The following is an 18,812-nucleotide window of genomic DNA, read 5'->3' on the forward strand; positions in this document are numbered from 1 at the left end:
TGTAGCTGTGTAGACCTGAAGGATGTAAGCTCAATATTCACTCTCTTTTAGCTCGGTTTTTGGTCTCTACCTTCTACTGATTGAAATATCTGGCATTTTAGCTGCTAAATGTTCCACTGTGTTCACCAGAAAAAGCTAGCGTCACACTGTCTGCGCGGACAACACATTCTCACTCCGACCTTGTCACATAGTAACATTTGGTCATGGACTTTCCATGTCCAGATACAATGTGAAAGGTACCCTGAGTGTGTTGGTTGTTGATGGACATGTCAAGATGCCGTGTCAAGTTCTGCCTCTTACATGCATTGTCTTCTTTCAAAATACACTTCAGGAAAGTTTACATGTAGTCTCTTTCAAAATAACACAACAACAAATGTACTTGGTTGGGTTTAGGCAACAAAAGTATGTGTTTAGGTTTAGGAAAAAAGAACAGGGTTTGGCTTTATAATCTCAGGGGAAGCAAACACCGCTCTCTCGGTTGAAAGTCAATGGTTGTTTGACCCATCCACCATACTCCAACCCACCCTACTCTGACTTTCACTGCCTTAACTTTCATTTTTGTCAAACCACATTTCCCCCTGACGCCGCCGAGCACTGTTAAACTGTAATGGCGACCAGCTGTGCACCATGCCAGTGATAAAGGTTGGCTTTTTTTCATTAGTGTCTGATGCTGGAAGTCACTGCCCAAGCACCGGTGGACTTTGGAGTGAGAGCAGGCATGGAACCATGTGACTTAAATGTCTTTGTCCCCCTATGTCCACAAGGATCCCCATGTGCAGCCCACAGTTTCCAAATCCAAATCTGAAATCCAAATCTGGCATAAAGCTGGAGGGGGACAGTGTAGTTTTACACCAGACTATCTTACTTGTTGTTAAACTTAACGGTGGGTTATTGCCCACATTAGACTGCCTGCATTAAAATGTTTTAATAGTGTTTTCATTTCACAACAGAGACAAAGAATGCCGAGACTCAGGGCAAACAATATGGTTACGTGGCTGTTTGTGATGACAGATGACGGAGACGTCATGCTGCTCTGGAGGGCGCTTGATTTTCATGTGGTTGCCACAAGAAAAACTGAAGAGGGAGGGGCAAGGGCTCGACTCAAATGCATCTGTCGAGCAAACAGCTCACGTTAATTGAGCACAGGCCAAATTTAAAAACTAAAATATAAAATTATTTAAAAGAAAAAGTCACACCTCTACAAACTGAGGAAAATAAAATGTATTTCTTAACCCCACCTCACCTAAGAAAAACTTCAATCTCAGCATCAGAGAAGGTTTTTTTTTCTCTCTCTGTTTCTTTGTTTGCTCCATGTTCACATGTCAACAGGATGTATCTTTCCATAGTTATTATCACCTCTATATATGGTGGTCACTGGCCTTATAGGCGGGAATGTTTGCCAATTGCTGACTCACGGAAGTGTACAATTGATTGACATTCATGAACATACACACATCTACGATCAAATTTGAGTCTTCCTCAGCGTCCATGAGTCCGGTGTAGGATTTTAGTACCATTGATTTTTGTACCCATTGATTATAATTGTTTTAAATATGGTTTGAGGCCTAAAGAGGTTAAATTATCCAACATTTTACACAGAGGAGTTCAAAAAATGAAGACAAATTTGTGCAGCAGAAGTTCTGGAGGGGCCCAAGCCTAGGATGGAACCCATTTGTTGCACATAGGATATGTAAGTCATCCGTATAGCTGATAATATTTGTGCACTTTTGCTTGGATCTGCTGCTTACAAGAGGTTTTCTGTCGCTTTATCTCTTCACCACAAAACCTTAAAATCCCACTTTCCACTCTCCACTCATCCTCTTTCCTTCCTCTCTTCTTCTGTTTTGCTTTGGGCATTTTTTTGTTTTCTTGCTGCCACATTCACTGTTTTTAGACACAGCATTGACGGCCATGTTCCCAGCAAGGAACTCAGCTCTGTGTGGGATTTGCATGTATGTGTGTCTTGTCATCACGAATATGCATGCGTTTGTGTCTACGTGTTTGTCAACACTCCGAGAGTTGTCGACACCCATCACTGTCAAAACTCGTTCTTTTCGTCTTGTCACTGTTCCTTCCTTCAAATAGCCTCTCATCTCCCGGTGCGTCTCACCATCATATCTCTGAGCCCTTAATGGTTTCACAGCAGTGCATTTTACAGCCTCCCCTCCTGCTATTTTTCTAATGACGCTGCTGTCAAACGTGGTGACTCAGGATCCAACATACCCTCCTGTTTCCCACTTTGTTCTACGCAACTCATTTTTCTAAACACAATTCGGAGACAGCCCGTCATCCCCGGGTACGAGAGCGGATTCTTTTATGCCAGCTGTCACATCATGAAGATCTTATTGCCCACATTTGCTTGTTTGCAAAAGACAGTGGTGACAGTGGTTAAATGTATTTTTGGTCAGTATTACATGCAAGAGCTAAGCCGCATTGTCGTCTGACATGTGACAGCGTTTAATAGGATCTTTAAGATGTCTGCAGCTATCACCACTTGTTGTTTGCATATATTCATGGTGACATTATGCTCTGTTTATATGATCTGAGCATTTCTGTTTGTGCTCCTTAATAGCACCATGTCAGTGTCTTTAAATTTAATGTTTGAGAATCCCATTAAAAGCACAAGTTCAAAGTGAAATGCCTGTTGCCTTCATTTTAATAGTCAAATAAGTCAGAAGGACATAAACGCTGGACACCAGGACAAAGACTTCTAGATTTTGTTGTTTTTGCACACACGTTTAGGAAGACAAAGTGCACTACAATAACTGATGGAACCCTTATAACGAAAGTAACTTCCTTGCACCAGACTTTACAACATGTCAGCTCAGATGTATCACAGATTTCATGTTAGTCGCTCAAATGGTCTCTAAAGGGGCCATCTCTAGCTCACCTGGTGGAGACTGCTGCGCCCCATATAAACAGAGTACTTTGCCGTGGAAGGGTTCGATCCAGACCCACAGCCCTTTGCTGCATGACATCCCCTCTTCCATCTTCCCTGTCTATTGATGTCTGTTCACCCTGAAAATAATCCAAAAGAAAAAATAAGGTCCAGGGATGTCAACCAGGGGTGTAGTGCTGCCAAAGCACACCACAACGACATTCTGCCACCTTTTTACTTTTCCGAGTGAGGAGAGAATATTTTTTGTTTTACTTCATAGACATTTTAAGCGCTTATAGATCCCATCATCTCTAAAGTATATTTAATTTCTTGAATAGTGAAAGCTGTCGTAATGACATTTAAGGTGTGTTGTTGAGCGATTCATGATGTCAACTCATGCAGTGAGTAAGAGGAAAGAAAACAATTGACCTTAAAAGTTGCTGGTATTTTTATGAAAAACTCTTTTGATTCTTTTGATCCCGACTAAAGGAATATGAATAATTTACAGGGTAATCAAGGAATGGACACATAATCTGAGGTAGCCAACAACCTGATTTTATACGTCCAAAGAACTTCTATAAAAAAAAAAATAAATAAATTAAAAAAAAAATGAACTGCTTGGCAACCAGACCTAATTAAGACGGGCATTTTTTGGCAAAATGTGTAGCCACATCAGGCTAGTAAAAGGGACTAGATATTAAATTGGGACTAGGCTTCTAACTGACTTCAAAACCAGCCACAACTTAACTGTGGGAGTGAAAGCATGCACTTGAGTTACAGGTGCGTTCCGCTACTTAAACAATTAGCACTACACACTACACACTTACTATCAATGATTAACTGTTAATGGGTTAACCACCAAAAACATTTTTGACCTTTAACAGTCATGTAATAGCTAGCGGCGCCAGTTACCACTAATAACGCCATTTTGACCCAAAACTGTTGCCGTGGAAACATTGTGCTTACCCACCAGTCTAACCCCACGTTGCTCAGATGAGTATGCGGGTCAGTTATGTTAGTTTTGTTACTAAAGCCTTTTTAATACAGGAATTGTGCAAATTTGCAGGAAAGCCCAATCAGTCTTTTTTCAGCATTGGCAGGGAAAAAGCAAATGGGGCAATGGGAGGCGTGAGCAAGTAACAAACGTGTAGCTCAGCATGTGACGTAAACAGTGACGTGCTCCGAGGGAAGCCGCGGCTGGTCAGTCCTTCGGTGATTCTCTCGTAAGTCGGCCTGTCCTTCACTGTTCCCATTACCTGACGGTTAATGCCCTCTTCGTTTGCGAGGACAAGGAGGGCGCGCTACTCCTTGTCTCCCCAGTTGCTCATCTTTACAGTGTCTGTCAGGTTTGTGTTTCCCTCTTCCTACTAGCTGCTCGCTAATTTTGTGGCTCAAAATGAAGCTGCTGACTCACTGGGGCACCTTGATGGGGTCTAGAGGGTAAAGCAATGCTGTGCCGGTGGCAGGGTGGCGATACCAGCGTTAACTGCAAATGAGCAGCCCCGCTAGCTTGCTCCCATCCAGCCCAGGTGGTGCCTAGGCTAGCCAAGGCTAGCTAACCAGTGGAGACCAGTGGGTGGGCAGTAGGCATGATGTTTCCACATGTTAACACAGCTCGCCAGCTCTCTGTCAGCAAAGCCAACAATAAATAATAAAAGGCAAGAGATTTAAGACACAAAACATTAAAATTTCAACACCTCTGAATAGATAAGGATTTAAAATGTGCTGCCAAAGCTCTCCAAGTCAATGTAGTGCCAGAATAGAAGGGAAGGCCTTTTACTTCACAATTCTTCACATTTAACCAGTTAGTTCCTGGTTAATGGCTGTCGGGCTATCAAAAGCAAAAGCAAACTAAACTGACCTCCCTACAGTGATCTAGCATCAGGCCTGTGTAACCAAACCCCAGGCTGCGAGAGCTAACTCACCTATTTTGTAAAGGAGGGACAAAACACTGCTCCCCTACACCATTATTCATATTTTCTTTAATTACATGCTGCTCCAATATTATTGTGCTGCTGTCGTCCTTATTCATAGATATTACTTTCCTAATTAGTTATATGGCGGAGATGTGCAGTGTGTGTGAGACTGTTGCCTCCCGGGTCAGGCATCAGCCACTCACCCTTGCCCAGAGTCAGCTGTTCATGAATCATGAATCTCAATTGTTTTTTGGAGAACACACGCAGAGACATTCACACAAACATGTTCGGACACAAAAAACACACACACACACACCCTCAGGGTCATGGCTGTAGCAGCAGCTTGCATGTGAGTGACTAGAATACCTGCACTGCGGTGGCATACAGGTTGTTGGGCAGCAATATGAGGCCCGGGGTGCACATCACATCTGCTGCTCACTCCATCCCTCACACACACACACACACACACACACACAAACATATACACACACTCTCTGTCTAACATCCCCGCCATTTTCCTGGCTCTGGAGTGTCACCTTATCAGATTGTGTGATGCACTGAGGGCTTCATTAAAATCAAATGCCGTCCCTCCCTCCACCTCCTCTCCCTCTCACCTGCTCCACTGTGTCTTGTTGCACTCGTCTCCTGTCCCTCTCCCTGACTGTCTTTTCTCTCCCTTTCTATATCTCTCTCCTGAGTACCCTCCTCGACTCCTCTCCCTCTGCCTGTCTGGATAACAGGTTTTCCTCCCTGTGCAGCCACACTGGAAGTCCTATCCCTTTCTAAACATGGCACACTGAACAGAGGTCAAGACAGAAATGGTTACTTTCTAAAATTTTTGGCGGCTGAAGAGATATTTTTCTCAAGAGTTGGTGGAGACCTAAACTGAGATAAAAATGACAATGGATATTGGACGGGCTTTGTCAGGTGGCTAGAAACATGACTCCAAATGAGTGCTAATGTCACTCTGTGTCTGTTGGCAGTGGTGGCTTAAAATGTCTTTTAGAGATCAGTTTATCTTCTACTTACTTAACTACTCACTGTGAACGAAGTTTTGGCCATGGGTGCCCAAACTTTGGCGTGCCATTGTATGAATGAGGTGATACCTGGAGGAAAAGTGTAATGGCCATCAGAAGCGTCAATGATCTGTACAATGTACCGCATGGTCGCTGATCTGCGTATTTTGGAGGACGGGTTCATGCTGATGTCAAAAAGGGAAAGAGCTGCACATATAAACTCATCCCAGCTGAAATTACCTTTATAAAAAGGTATTGAGGGTTGCAGGACTAATAAACAAAGGACTCTCTCCTTACTCAGTGTCACTCCATCTCATCTGCTCTCTGTTATCCCCAAAGTCATTTTACAATCGAGCTACACCAGACATTATGATACACCAGGGGCTCCATTAAACTCATACTGCAAACTAAACTGAACAGTTTCACGCTAACAGGCCACTGTACAACCCAAAACAAGTTCTCTCGCATCACACACTCTCCACTACATGGCAATAAAGGAAATTGAAAGCCTGATTGCTGTGAAGCCATATGGGAACAGGTCGGGTGTTTATTGGAGGAACACATTTGGTTAAACCTCTTAAAATGTAGATATTTTATATGAAAGACTTCTTCACAGCTGATGAATACTTTAAATGGCAGTAATCATTTCTTCGGGGTTGATAAAACAGTTTTGACGTGGCCTCCACATCATTTCAGAATGGAGCCGACTTAATCACTCTTATGCCACAGTCTTGCTGGTTTATGGCACTTTCTCAGCACAAATATTGCAGTCATAAAGTCGACACAACTGCTACATGTGGACGCCAAGCTGGCTACAACTTCATGGCCTGTACTGTGTTGTGAATTGCTCACTGCTGTTGTGGTCCCAATAAAATGTGATGCAGCAAATTATAATAAAGCTACAACATTATAGTGCACCTTCATCTTCACTGCAAATACCAGGATTAAATAAGCTTACATGTGATATTATTAGTTTCTATTTCTTATCATTGCTACTCTTTTGAAACAACGTCATTGTTTTGGTGTATGCTTGGCTTTGCTCTGCTCCCATTGGGATTCTGAGTAATATTTTCCTTGTGTGTCTGTGACATGGTGTGATGTGATATCATACAGACCAGAATTACGGGTGGGTAAGCAGGAAACTTGTGCATCACGTCCTAGTTTTCTAACTACAAGGCTGCAGTCACATAGTCTTTTTTGTTGTTGTTGTAAACATATGTTTATTGTTAAAACATTTCACAAGTTTCACAAAACTTATATGGAGCGGGTGTAACTCTAGACAAACCAATCATGTCTTGTCTTGTGACAACTGACAAGTGGCTCAACCTCACACACCTCATCCCTCTCCTCGCAGTGGCGCTGGCCTGTGATTGCATTGGCCTAGCCTGTCTGTTGGGAAAAAATGACAAGCAGGCCAGCAAGCTAATCACAGCGTCCCTTTTAAAACCTTTCTCTTTCAGCAGCTCTTTCCACCTGGGAAAAGCTATCCCGATGTTGACCCTCGTTTTTTGAATTTGCCGGCTAGCTGCCTTTTTGATTCCCTTTTGCGCTTTCTTGGCGACGAGGATTCCGTCTCCCGTGATGTTGCATATGCATGATCCTGCATTATGCTCAAAGAGTGGGACTTTGTTGTGCTGTAGTTGTGCTCTCGGTGTGATGTATGTTCTCATTACCCAATTATATTGTAATAATCTCAGTCCAGTATTGATAGTTTTAGCCTTTGCATATATTGCATCCCACACATTAGTCTTTATTGCTTAGTAGGTTCCTGACTGAGTGAAATGACCTGGAAGTATCTAAAAAAGAGCTGTTCCAGTTCTCCACATGCAAAGAAAAGGCGCTTCAGTGCTTCCTTTCTTATCTTAGTATAGGGTACAATGGGCCATCCATTATGAAAGGAAACTATTCCTCGCAGCAGCTGCATTTAAAGCATTTTGAACCATTCAGGTTTAAATGTTGGATCATAACTTTAAAAGTCAGCACTGCTAAGATGGCTTTCTATAGATCTTTTTCACAGCAGGCACTTTGATATGTCATAGTACAAAAAGCTCAAGTGAATTTAATAACCATAAGGATAACAACATTTCTCTTGAGCTGGGTATAACCTACACTGTACAGTTTTAGAAATGCTGTTATCTGACCCTTTGAAACCTGAGCAAAGTGGCTTGATTTCTTTTCAATACATGGGAAGAGGGCAATGAGCAATGAAATGCCTCAAAAAATTAGCAAGAAATTAGTAAATAGAGAAAATATTGCTTATATTGCGCCTGACCCATCCAGCATCTGTATGTGGGGCCCATGTGGGCAGTAAATGAGCCAAAAAATGGGCCCTGTGTGGTACTGTCCAAGGGTTCCATAATGTTGCCATGCCAACTGCCTGGGTGGTTTCACTCAAGTGGGCCAAAGATAAGAATGTGTGATGCCCAGGTGGCCATAGCATGACCCATGTGGGGCCCACTTGGATAAATCCACCCATGTGGGCAATTGTAGCATTTTTTACTGTTATTTTTATCTTTTATTAAGACTTGTTTCTCTCTGACTCTCTTTACTTTCTCCTCCAGTTGATCTTCTAAGGCCAGTTGGACTTGCACGGGATGCTTAACAGAATTTGAAAGCTCCAAGGCAGGTAGGAGTTAAGGCCAAAACACATCAGCAGCGAACACCTCACATCAAAAGATATGCCCCTGTTATTTTCAATGTACAACCCCACACTGCCGGCACCTAGACGCACATCGGCACTCCTGGACGCACTGTCCTGTGCCACTTCATGCCACTGCTCTCCCTAGCCTTTCCACACCCAGAATTAAATACATTTCCCCACCCACTCACTCTCTGCTTGTACATACCAGCTCCTGTGGCAGCTCTTTTTGTCTGCTCCTATGGCAGCTCGACTCCTTTCCTCACCGTTGACGTTTTAAGAGAACTCTGTTGCTGTCTCATAATTGACAAAGACTGCATGAAGAGACACTCGTTGTTGAGGCTGATTAATATCCTGAGCTAAAAGACCCGCAGTCCCGTCATTATAAAGACAATGACCAAAAAGATATTGCCTGGCGAGTCATAGCTCTGGAGATCGGCTCTTCAGGTGAGAAATTGAGATTAATTAGGGACTTGATTTTAACACATGATTTTAAGCTAATGCACAGGTGGAGGAAGTACAGATTTCCAGAGCAGAGGTCTGGAACACTTCACCAGTACAGTTCACAATATGCTTTAATGCCAACGTTTCTCTCGTTCATAACGGCCATGACTGGAGGAAGAGGAAACATCAATGAGGCATGTATGCTGTAGCAACAGCTCAACCAACCTGGCCACTATGCTTTTGTTCATGATGCTTCATGTCACCATGGCACTCTCAGTTTTGTTTGCCATTTCATGCAGGCAGAGTGAGAAAAAAAGACTTGTGGCTCTGCTTTAGCTGTGTGAGAGTGTGTATGTCCAAGTTTAGCGGATGCCCTAGTATTGGGCATACTGGCTCACTGGCATAGCTTACTGGGATATATTATTGGAACTGAGTTATCATTTAAGTTATCAGTTTCATCTGTGCTTTCCCCACTATGACGAGTCAAAAGATGAGTCAGTTGTGAATAAGCTCCACTGGTCGACTGTGATTTATCTAGTCCCTGCAAGCCGATCAGATTGGATCTATATCATTCAAGCTGTTTCCCGTACAGTGTGGCCTCTACCTGGATGACACCAACTGATGTCCAACGTCTTCATCACTCCCCAGCTGCTCCCTGTTCCTCCACATTTTTAAGACAGCATCTTCACCCACCTCTTCATCAAGTCTCTCTGCTGTCTCAACCGTGAGCTTTCTAGCCAAAAAAAACACAACAACATTTCCTTTTTTTTTCTTCCTCCTGACAAGTCAATTGTGCATCCGGTTACCCAGTCCTCTCCAGTTCACATGCTGTACTGTGCCAACATCCTGCCTTAGCCCACCAGTTTCCTGAAGAATCTCACTCAGCCTGCCAGTCTTTTCTCCTGTTGTCCACAACCAGTCTGTATTCAGCCGTCTCCTTCCATTACTCTTCAGCTGCCTCTAGTCTTCGCTCGGCAAGCTCACTCTGGTCTCCTGCGCATCCCACTCCTGCTGACCTTCTCCATTTACCTCCAATCCCTCCACTCCACTAAGTGACTCTCAAATAAACACCCTTTGACTTTTCACCTGCCTCGTTCTCTTTGGGCCTGCTTGCAGTGTGGGACTTTCTTGGCCTCTCTGGAACTCTAAGCTGTCTCATAAGTGAGCTTTTAAAGACTTGTCAAAGAGCTAATTGCCGAAACACTTTTATAGCTGACAGATGCTGCTAATTGACAGTCAACCTGACAAGATCCTACTTTTGTAACAGTCCCTCTTGCCCTTAAAATGAACCTTTCACTCTTACCTCTGCAGTTTCTATAACTGCACCTGTATTAGTATCATTAGTAACAATTTCAGACATGAAAAGAACTCCTAACATTTAACTTGGTGCACTCATCTACTCCACGGTAGTTATCTGGATATAGATATGGTTATGTTTTTGAATTCAGCTGAAAATTGTTGTTGCAGACGACCACACTGCAGAGCTCTTAAGGGCCAAATAGCTTTCCCATTTCAGCATAATAGGACAGCGGCTCTTATCCTCTTTGAACAAAATAGTTTCCTGTTTGTCTCTTTATCCCTGTGCTATCTGAATCAGTGGGCTAGTGGGCAGACAGAAGAGATGCGTCTGTCCCAATGGGTTATCAGTGTGGGCTTTGTCCTCATTTACACCTCATGCTGAGGTTCCACATCCATCTATACAAAGTGGCCTTAAACGACATTAACTAAATACAGTATTTAAAATAAGATTTGCCACTAAATGTAGTTTGATGTTTGCATGTGCTTATAGATCAGAGGCATTTATACTGTAATGAAGCTAGTAGACATGTCATTTTAAGAAGAGTAGTTCACAAACACTGATGCATGGAAAGAATTCTTAGTGGAGCTGTATGTTGAAACACAGTATACAAGGTTATTGAATCTTCACATGCATATCAAGTAGAGGATGTGCTGTGGACATGCAAAGACATTATAATGCTAATATGTGAGTCCTTTAGAAACTAGAAAAAGCACCCATGTTTCCAGGCATTTCCCAGGTTTGAAAGGGTTTCAGAAAACCTTCACAATTACAAATTCAAAATGGAAATGACCATAAATGTCAAGTTTTATTCGCAGATAGCAGAAATAATTTACTACATAGGTCAATGCCTTTCAGCTAAAGCCAGAAACCAAAAAGACCATTGTTCATCATATAAAATATACATATACTATCCTCCAACAGACTGGCAGTTTGCATCCAATAAAGTTACTTTACTTGTTCTGCACTCAAAGGAAATGATACAAGATTTGATCTTATAAAGTCCTGCTTTTGTCCTTGAACTAACTCACCACTGTTGACTATTTCTATTATTTATTTCCCTCAGTGTGTAGTGCCTCCATTTCGATTTTGCAATGCACTGTGGAACAATGCATTCTGTGAACATTACACTGAAAACAACTTTGGTTATACTTAATTCTGTCAAGCTTTGGGAGACAATATCTGACACATGCACATTTAAGGTTGGCAAATATTTAGAATTAATCATCTACGTTATTGTTAATACTGTATAGTAATTCTTTATTTGAGGAAAGAACTGCTTTAGGTCCCTATCATACAATGCAAGTGCAACTGTCATTGCTAGTTTCAGACCAAAGCAGTTGTCACTTTCACAGCCAGTGTCCATGTCGTGTAAGTAGCAAATGAACTTGCATCTCTCTGAGCGCCTTCCTGTGAGCGTGTAGGTCTTGAAATGCAGTGTGGTCAGATGCATTGTAGATGCACTGCTTTTTTGAGTCAGCAGAAAGTGAATGCGCCATTTCACAACAAAAACCTAGTTTCAAGTTATTGGCACTGTATTTTCCTGCTATTTAAAGGGCACATTTTTTCGGATTAAGATGCGCCTACATAGGTTCACAACCCACTAATAGTGTGTTGCGAATAAAACAATTCCCGTGAGTTAATTACATGTACAGTCACGTAAAGTCATGTAAAGACATGTAAAGATGTATTTAGACACAAATTCCTGCCACGTGGCACGATGGACACAATGCGAATGATGCGAAATATGCGAATTAAGCAGCAGGAATAAAGCGAGTAGTATGATTCCGTGTGCAAAAGTTGAAAAATCTTAACTTCAGCAACCAATTCGAACTGCGATAGCCAATTAGCATTGAGATCCTCTGTCTATGTATGACGCTGAGGATATAGCAGTAGAAGTTCATTCATTGATTCAGCAATTTCACGGACATATGACACAAGTTAATCACTCGTATGAAGCGAGTCAACACAAAATATTTTAGCATTCAAACCCGACGTGAAAATTAGCATTGGGTTAGGTGTGACTGCAACATTACACTCTTGTTACACATATAGGGATGCACAGATACGTTGTGGGTGGGTGCAATAATACATCATTAATGAGGAAAATATTACTTACATTCTCTAAAATATGAACATAGCAGAGATCAGAGCAGAGCTGCTATCCAACTCCCCATTAAAAGAGATGCTGTGCACATTTACCCACTAGGAGCAGTGTGATGTCATTGATTATCTCAGGGGCTAAAAGTTTTGTTTGGTTTTCTTCTGTCAAGTTTATAAGTGTAGTTTAAAGTTTTGTTGTTTAAATGTCCCACAATATTTCCTGCAGTGACAACACTGCTCTTACTGCATTACTCTCAGCAGAAAACCGCTCAGTTCTCCAATCTGCAGAATCCGCCATGTAAATAGCAGTGTGCCAGGTGCAGGCCCACCTGGATTATAAAGGGAATGGAAGATGGCACTCTGTTACACCAAAAACCAAACTACAATTAATTAAAGGATTAAATACAACCCCTTTGCCCCTGACATTAACTTTGCGTCTAGATTATGTGCCGCTTTAGTACCAAAAGCAGAGTTCAACACGCCCTAAATGCACTGGCGCCATGCACTTTACAGCATGCATTATATATCATTTAAATGGGCCCTTATAGTCTTTTCTTACTGCAGCGAGTGCCAACTGTTTCCACTGTTACATTTTTACCTGCAGAGATTAATAGATCCTCTGGACTCCAGCTAAATAATCAAATATTGCTCAAATTGAACAGGGGCATTTGTTTGATTCATCTCTTCAATTAATCTTGATTTGCAAATATTAGTATTATTTCTCAGGGCTGTCAGAATGCCTGCTAGATTAAATCAAATCTGCAATAAGAGCTCCAAATAGTCACCAGTGTATTTTTTAATTAGGTTTTAAAGGGTAAATGATTTTACCCCTTCAAACACGTTTTTATTTTCCAAAACATCCAGTTGAAATTAAAAATATGACGCTTTCCATTGAAACAATAAATCTCATTGCAAGTTAAACCTAATCATTACTCTAATTGCAAACGTTTATATTCAAAAAATGGGTTTAATCAAGTCCTTCCAACAAGACCGAGACATATTTTAATATTTTGAGTCTAATAGTGTTAACATAGAGGGTATCAGTGTCCAGTCCCAGCAGCTTCTGCTTCTTGCCTGTACTCAAAAAAGAGTTTAAGAATAATCACAACCGTGTGTGTGGACCTATGTTTTTGGTGTGTGTACCTCTGAGAGCTTGTGTGAGTGCTTTGAGTCTGATTTGCTCTCTTCTCCAGACTGCATGGAGAGGGTGAATGTTTTGGATAATGTTGCACTCCAAGGCTCTGCTGGTAATTACCTCCCTGAAACCAGCTAAGTAAGGTCGCTTCTGACTGCTGTCTTTTTTTCTTATTGTTAGTTTGAAACAGTGAAATACTTCATGATGGAAGGAGCAAACCTGTGTTAAAAAGTTCAGTCGATGCCGAATTTCAAAACTGCTTCTAGGCAAAGTCGTCTCCTCTTGCATTAAGGTACACTGCCTAATTCAGTTCGAGTGCCCTAAATCCCAAAAACCCACTGCTGGTGTTTTTGAAACCCTGCAAGAAAACTGGGGGATTTTGGGAGTCATAACAAAATCAGGCAGTGTATGCTTAAAGTGGTAGTGATCACAACCTACTTTACTTGGTTTCATGCTAAGTTCAAAGGAGTGTGCCGACCGAACAACTTTGATCCAGGGTAAAATACCTCCACAGCTTTTTGGATGGATTCCAATTAAATTTTGCACAGACATTTAAAGGAACTCTAAATGATATTCAGAGTGTATCTATTATTCAGAGAATGTCTGCACATAGCACTCAACATGGAGGTGGCTGAGCCGGCACTTAGCAGCTAACAGTGCTAACAGTAATAGAGCTGATAGAGCACGCCGTCCTGATATTAGTGGTAGCTGCCGTATGAGCACAATGCAGAGTGTAATTAGCGAGCCACTGGTGTTCACACACTGGACCAACCTGGACTCACTCTGAAGTCATCGAAATTTGGTGCACTGGCAGTGACTTTCGGCATCAGACAGACAAGAAAGACATCCTTTAACATCTACATGACACTTGGCCAGTTGCTGGTATATTTTAACGTGGTGGGAGAAGAACATTAAGGCACAGAATGTCCAAGTATGGTGGGTGGATCCAACAAACACTGACTTTTTACCTAGGAGAGCAGTGTTTGCGTCCCGTATGATTATAAAGCCAAACCCTGTTCTTTTTTCCTAAACCCAACCACTTATCCAAGGCAAAAAAAAACTTCAATCTGCAGTGTTGTACCAACGTAGTGCCTTTATTTTGAAAGAGACTGTACGTAAATGTAAATTTCCTGTGGAAACTGAAGTGTATTTTGAAAAATGACAATGTATGTAACAGGCAGAACTTGACAAAGCGTCCCAGAGTGTCAACAACCAACACACTCAGGGTACCTTGCATGCCGTATCTGGACATGGAAACTCCATGACCAAAAATCAATATGTGACAGGGTCGGAGTCCGAATGTGTTGAATGGATTAACCTGTACCAATATCCATGCAAGGCCATACTATCTACCACAAGAACCAACAGAGAAGCTTGGATCACAACACACAGAGGTAGCATAACTTTACCTCCTGCTTAGGGCAGGATTATACCACTTTATTATTACAAGGCAAGTAATGGTTTGCTGCTATGTTAATGCTCTGAAATTTATGGAGCTGGTTTCCACAGAATACATCCTACTGACTCTGGTGACTTCCTGTCTATTCTTCTAGTGCCACTGGCAAGTCAACATTTTTATATATATTTCCAGGGGAAATATCTGAACATTTACCTATGAATTGGCACAAAGTGTGGTTCAGACATTCATGGTCCCCAGAGGATAAATCCCAATCTGTTTTTCCTGTAGCATCACCATGAGGTTGACATATGTGGTTTAAAGTGACACGTCTAGATTGTCATGAAGTTGAATACAGACTGTCATGTTCCCTACAGGATGAATCGTACATTTATTTTGTTCATTACAGATCACCTATAGAAGAAATAACATTTCCACCAGCCTCACTATGTTTGGCTGTTACATAAAGTTTCCTGACAAACTTTATTTTTGTCCTGTGAGAGTGAGTTCAACACATATCTGGATCCAACTGAGGCCTAATTAGCACAAATGATTAGTGGTATAATCTCTAAAATATAAGGAGAAGGTTAAGACCTTTTTTTAAAAAATAAAAATGACTGATTAAAAAAGCTCAAGACTACATTTAAACATATATTAGGTCTTAAGATTATCAAAGGTTACTTTCCCCAAATATAGTCTTACTGGGGATTTGGATAAACCAACTTCACAGTTTTACTTCACTGCAACTTTAAGGACAAACATGGTTAATTTAGGCAATCATATTCAATACTGGGGGTGAGTCTCTTTTACCATTTTTATGCTCCAGCTGTTACGTTTATTTCACTGCAACCTCAGCATCTCCTCTTGCTCTGTGTATCGGATGGGTTGAGGGTTCAGAATTACTGACTGAGTGAATTCAACTCGACATTAATGGAGAACTTGGATCATGCTGACTTGGGTCAGTGTGATATAGAGCTGCTGTGATCAGTGGTGTCCATCTGACACTGCAAACTCTAAATCTTGGCTCAGTTTCTCAAAAGCTTCCTTGTGGCCGTGCGTGTGTTAATTAAATTCGACTGACAAAGCATGAGTAGCACTTATCTGGTTCGGTAAATCAAGGAGAAGAAAGGCCATCTGAAGCTTGACATCTACCCTGTTTTTCTCCAAGTTGCACTGAGATCTTCCTCGTGGTGTTTGCTGCTCTTCCTCACCTCCATAGTCAGCTTCACTTTGTTTTGTGTGCCATCTTTTCAGTGTCAATTGTTTAATCTCCTCTGTGATTCAGTGTTAAGTCTTTCACTTTAGTTCATTCAACTCTTGCTGTCTCTGCAGACTGAAGTTGCTAAATTAAACCAGAGCTGCTCTTAAGGCAAAGACATGTAGGCGTAAATCTTTAATTAAAATCCAGTGGGCAGATATTTGGAGCACAAGTTATCTAACTTACAAACATGACTGACTGTCAAAAGGGTCTCTGGACAAAGTGCTATTAGAGAATACACAGTCAATTACGACTGCCTACTTTCCCTTGATACAGCAGCAATATGTTAGTGCAGTTATTTTGAAGTGCTAAGCTAAACAGCTAACTTGGCCAGAAATATCTCGACAACTATTGAAAGAATTACCACAACATTTTGTACAGATACTAGTGGTTTCCAGTGGGTGAATCCTAATTACTTTGGGGACACCCTGGCTTATTTTCTTGCACCATTTTGAGGATGACATCTTTGCTTGTTACTGAAATGTTGCAACCAAAATTCCAAGGATTGCGATGAAAGTCGGTACGAATATCAACGATGCCCACATCATAAATCCTTATGACTTTGCTTTTCCTTTTACGCCATCATCAGGTTAAGTTTTAATCATCGCCAAATACCATCAAACTAGTGACATATCAGACTCAGCTGTACTTTGTGTTTCTTGCTAATTAGCTTATTAGCATGCAAACATGCTAATCTTATCATATCAGTATTGTCACTGTGAGCATGTAAGCATGCTAACGTTAGCATTTAGCAGCCTCATAGAGCCACTTGCATGTTTGTAAACTCTTGAAATTCCAGTGTGTAGGATTTAGGGGGATATATTGGCAGAAATGGAATATAGTAAGTGTTTCTTCTTTAGTGTATAATCAACTGAAAATAACCATCATCATGTTTTTGTTAAGTTAAAATGAGCCTTTTATATCTACATAGGGAGCGGGTCCTTGTCCAGAGTGCGCCATGTTGCACCACCATGTTTCTACAGTACCCCAGAACGAACTAAACACTAACTCTGCTTAAGGCCGTTCACGTTTTTGCATCCACCTCAATATTTAGCAGCCACCTCCATGACAAGCAGCATCAGAAAAACACTATTTTTTTTCTTATGTGAAACTGCTTTATACAGCGTTTTTACTGATTTGAAGCACCGAGTGCATTTGTTTGTTTTGGAAAAGAAAAAACCTCTGCAGATAATTTGACACCTGATTAAAAGCTGCTTAACATCTGGATCTAAAGTTCTCAGAGGAAAAAGGTGAGCACACATTAGCAGGTGCTGGGCTAGCAGCCCTTCTGTGACACCCTGAACAGCTTTGCAGAAACACAGATGAACCTGAAACTGCTTTGTTTTGTATTTTTACCAGTTTCAATCACTTGGTCCATTTGTTTTAGAGAGTAAGAGACCTCTGTGGATAATTTGGCTCCTGGTAAAAACCCTCTGAACAATGAACACTGAAGGAATCCTAATCAGAAGTTATAGATTGGAACAAGGGAGTAGTTTCAACTGGTTGCAATCTGCAATCCTCATTGTTAGATGCCACTGAATCCTATAATTTCCTACACACTGCTTCTTTAAGCTTGACTTATGGTAGGGCACTCGACACTTTTGATGAGTGTTGCTTGACAGAAATTACATATTTTCAGTGAAAAAAGTGACGCTAAACACTTTAATGTCGCACAAATGGAGAATTGTGGTAATGTTGAGGACAATGTCATATTTTGTTGAGCACTGCGATTGTGAGTTGAGGTCACTAACGTCACCAGGGAGATAGTAGTTTTCAATCTGCACTGACTCCAACCTGCATTCAGCATCTCTATCCACAGGAGCAGCAGCCTCTGGGGGAGTTGAGAGGACAGTGGGTGGCTAAACTGCCGTCGCCAGTTTGACTGACAGCAGACATACATTGAACCACAGCAGTTTTCTTGTCAGTTCCATGGGAAGAAATCAATAGAAATCAATTTATTTCCTTTCCCACATAGTAAGTGAGGGAAATCTACAGCTCATAGACAGACTGGGAGCTGATCAATCAACGTAGATATGATTAATAAATTACAAAACACATACAGTAGGATATATGTGCGATTTCAATAGCTGCCTGAGCAGATTACTCTTCATAAAATGTGACAGACAAGGACTCAGATCGTAAAAAATCCCAAGGTGTATCTGGTTATCATGGAGACTGTTGAATGACACTTATCAGAAGTGTCGAGCACCCAACCATGAATCAGGCTTTATGTCTGGTTCACACCACACAACATTTTTGTCTGTTCTAACAGATCAGGCGATTGTGGAGTCATAAAATCGTTCCGTGACTTGGCCGACAAACATGACAGACTACACGATGGTCCACACCAATCATCCCTGGTCGTCTTTCACGACATGTGTGATGTCATTGGATTATTCTTGTCCTATTTTTATTATTATTACTATTATTTCAGTCACTGTGGATGGTCATGCTACCAGCCGAAATGTTGTTGTAGTAACTTAAAAAGCGCCACCAGATGGCAGGAGCTACATTTGAATTTCCGCACGCAAACTACGACAGTCACTGAATCCTCCACAACTAGTTCCTGCGAATGTTTCACAATAAAAGCCTTTTTACAAAATGAAGGGATTCTCTCAACTGAAATTATAAGGGGCTTTTAATTTTAAATGGGTACAGGAAGTGTTGAGTTTGAAATGACGGCGCAATGCATTAACTTTGCTGTGTGTTCCTATTGGTCGAAGTGACAGCC

This window comes from Epinephelus fuscoguttatus, linkage group LG23 (genome assembly GCF_011397635.1).
Source record: "Epinephelus fuscoguttatus linkage group LG23, E.fuscoguttatus.final_Chr_v1".
NCBI classification, from domain to species: Eukaryota; Metazoa; Chordata; class Actinopteri; order Perciformes; family Serranidae; genus Epinephelus; species Epinephelus fuscoguttatus.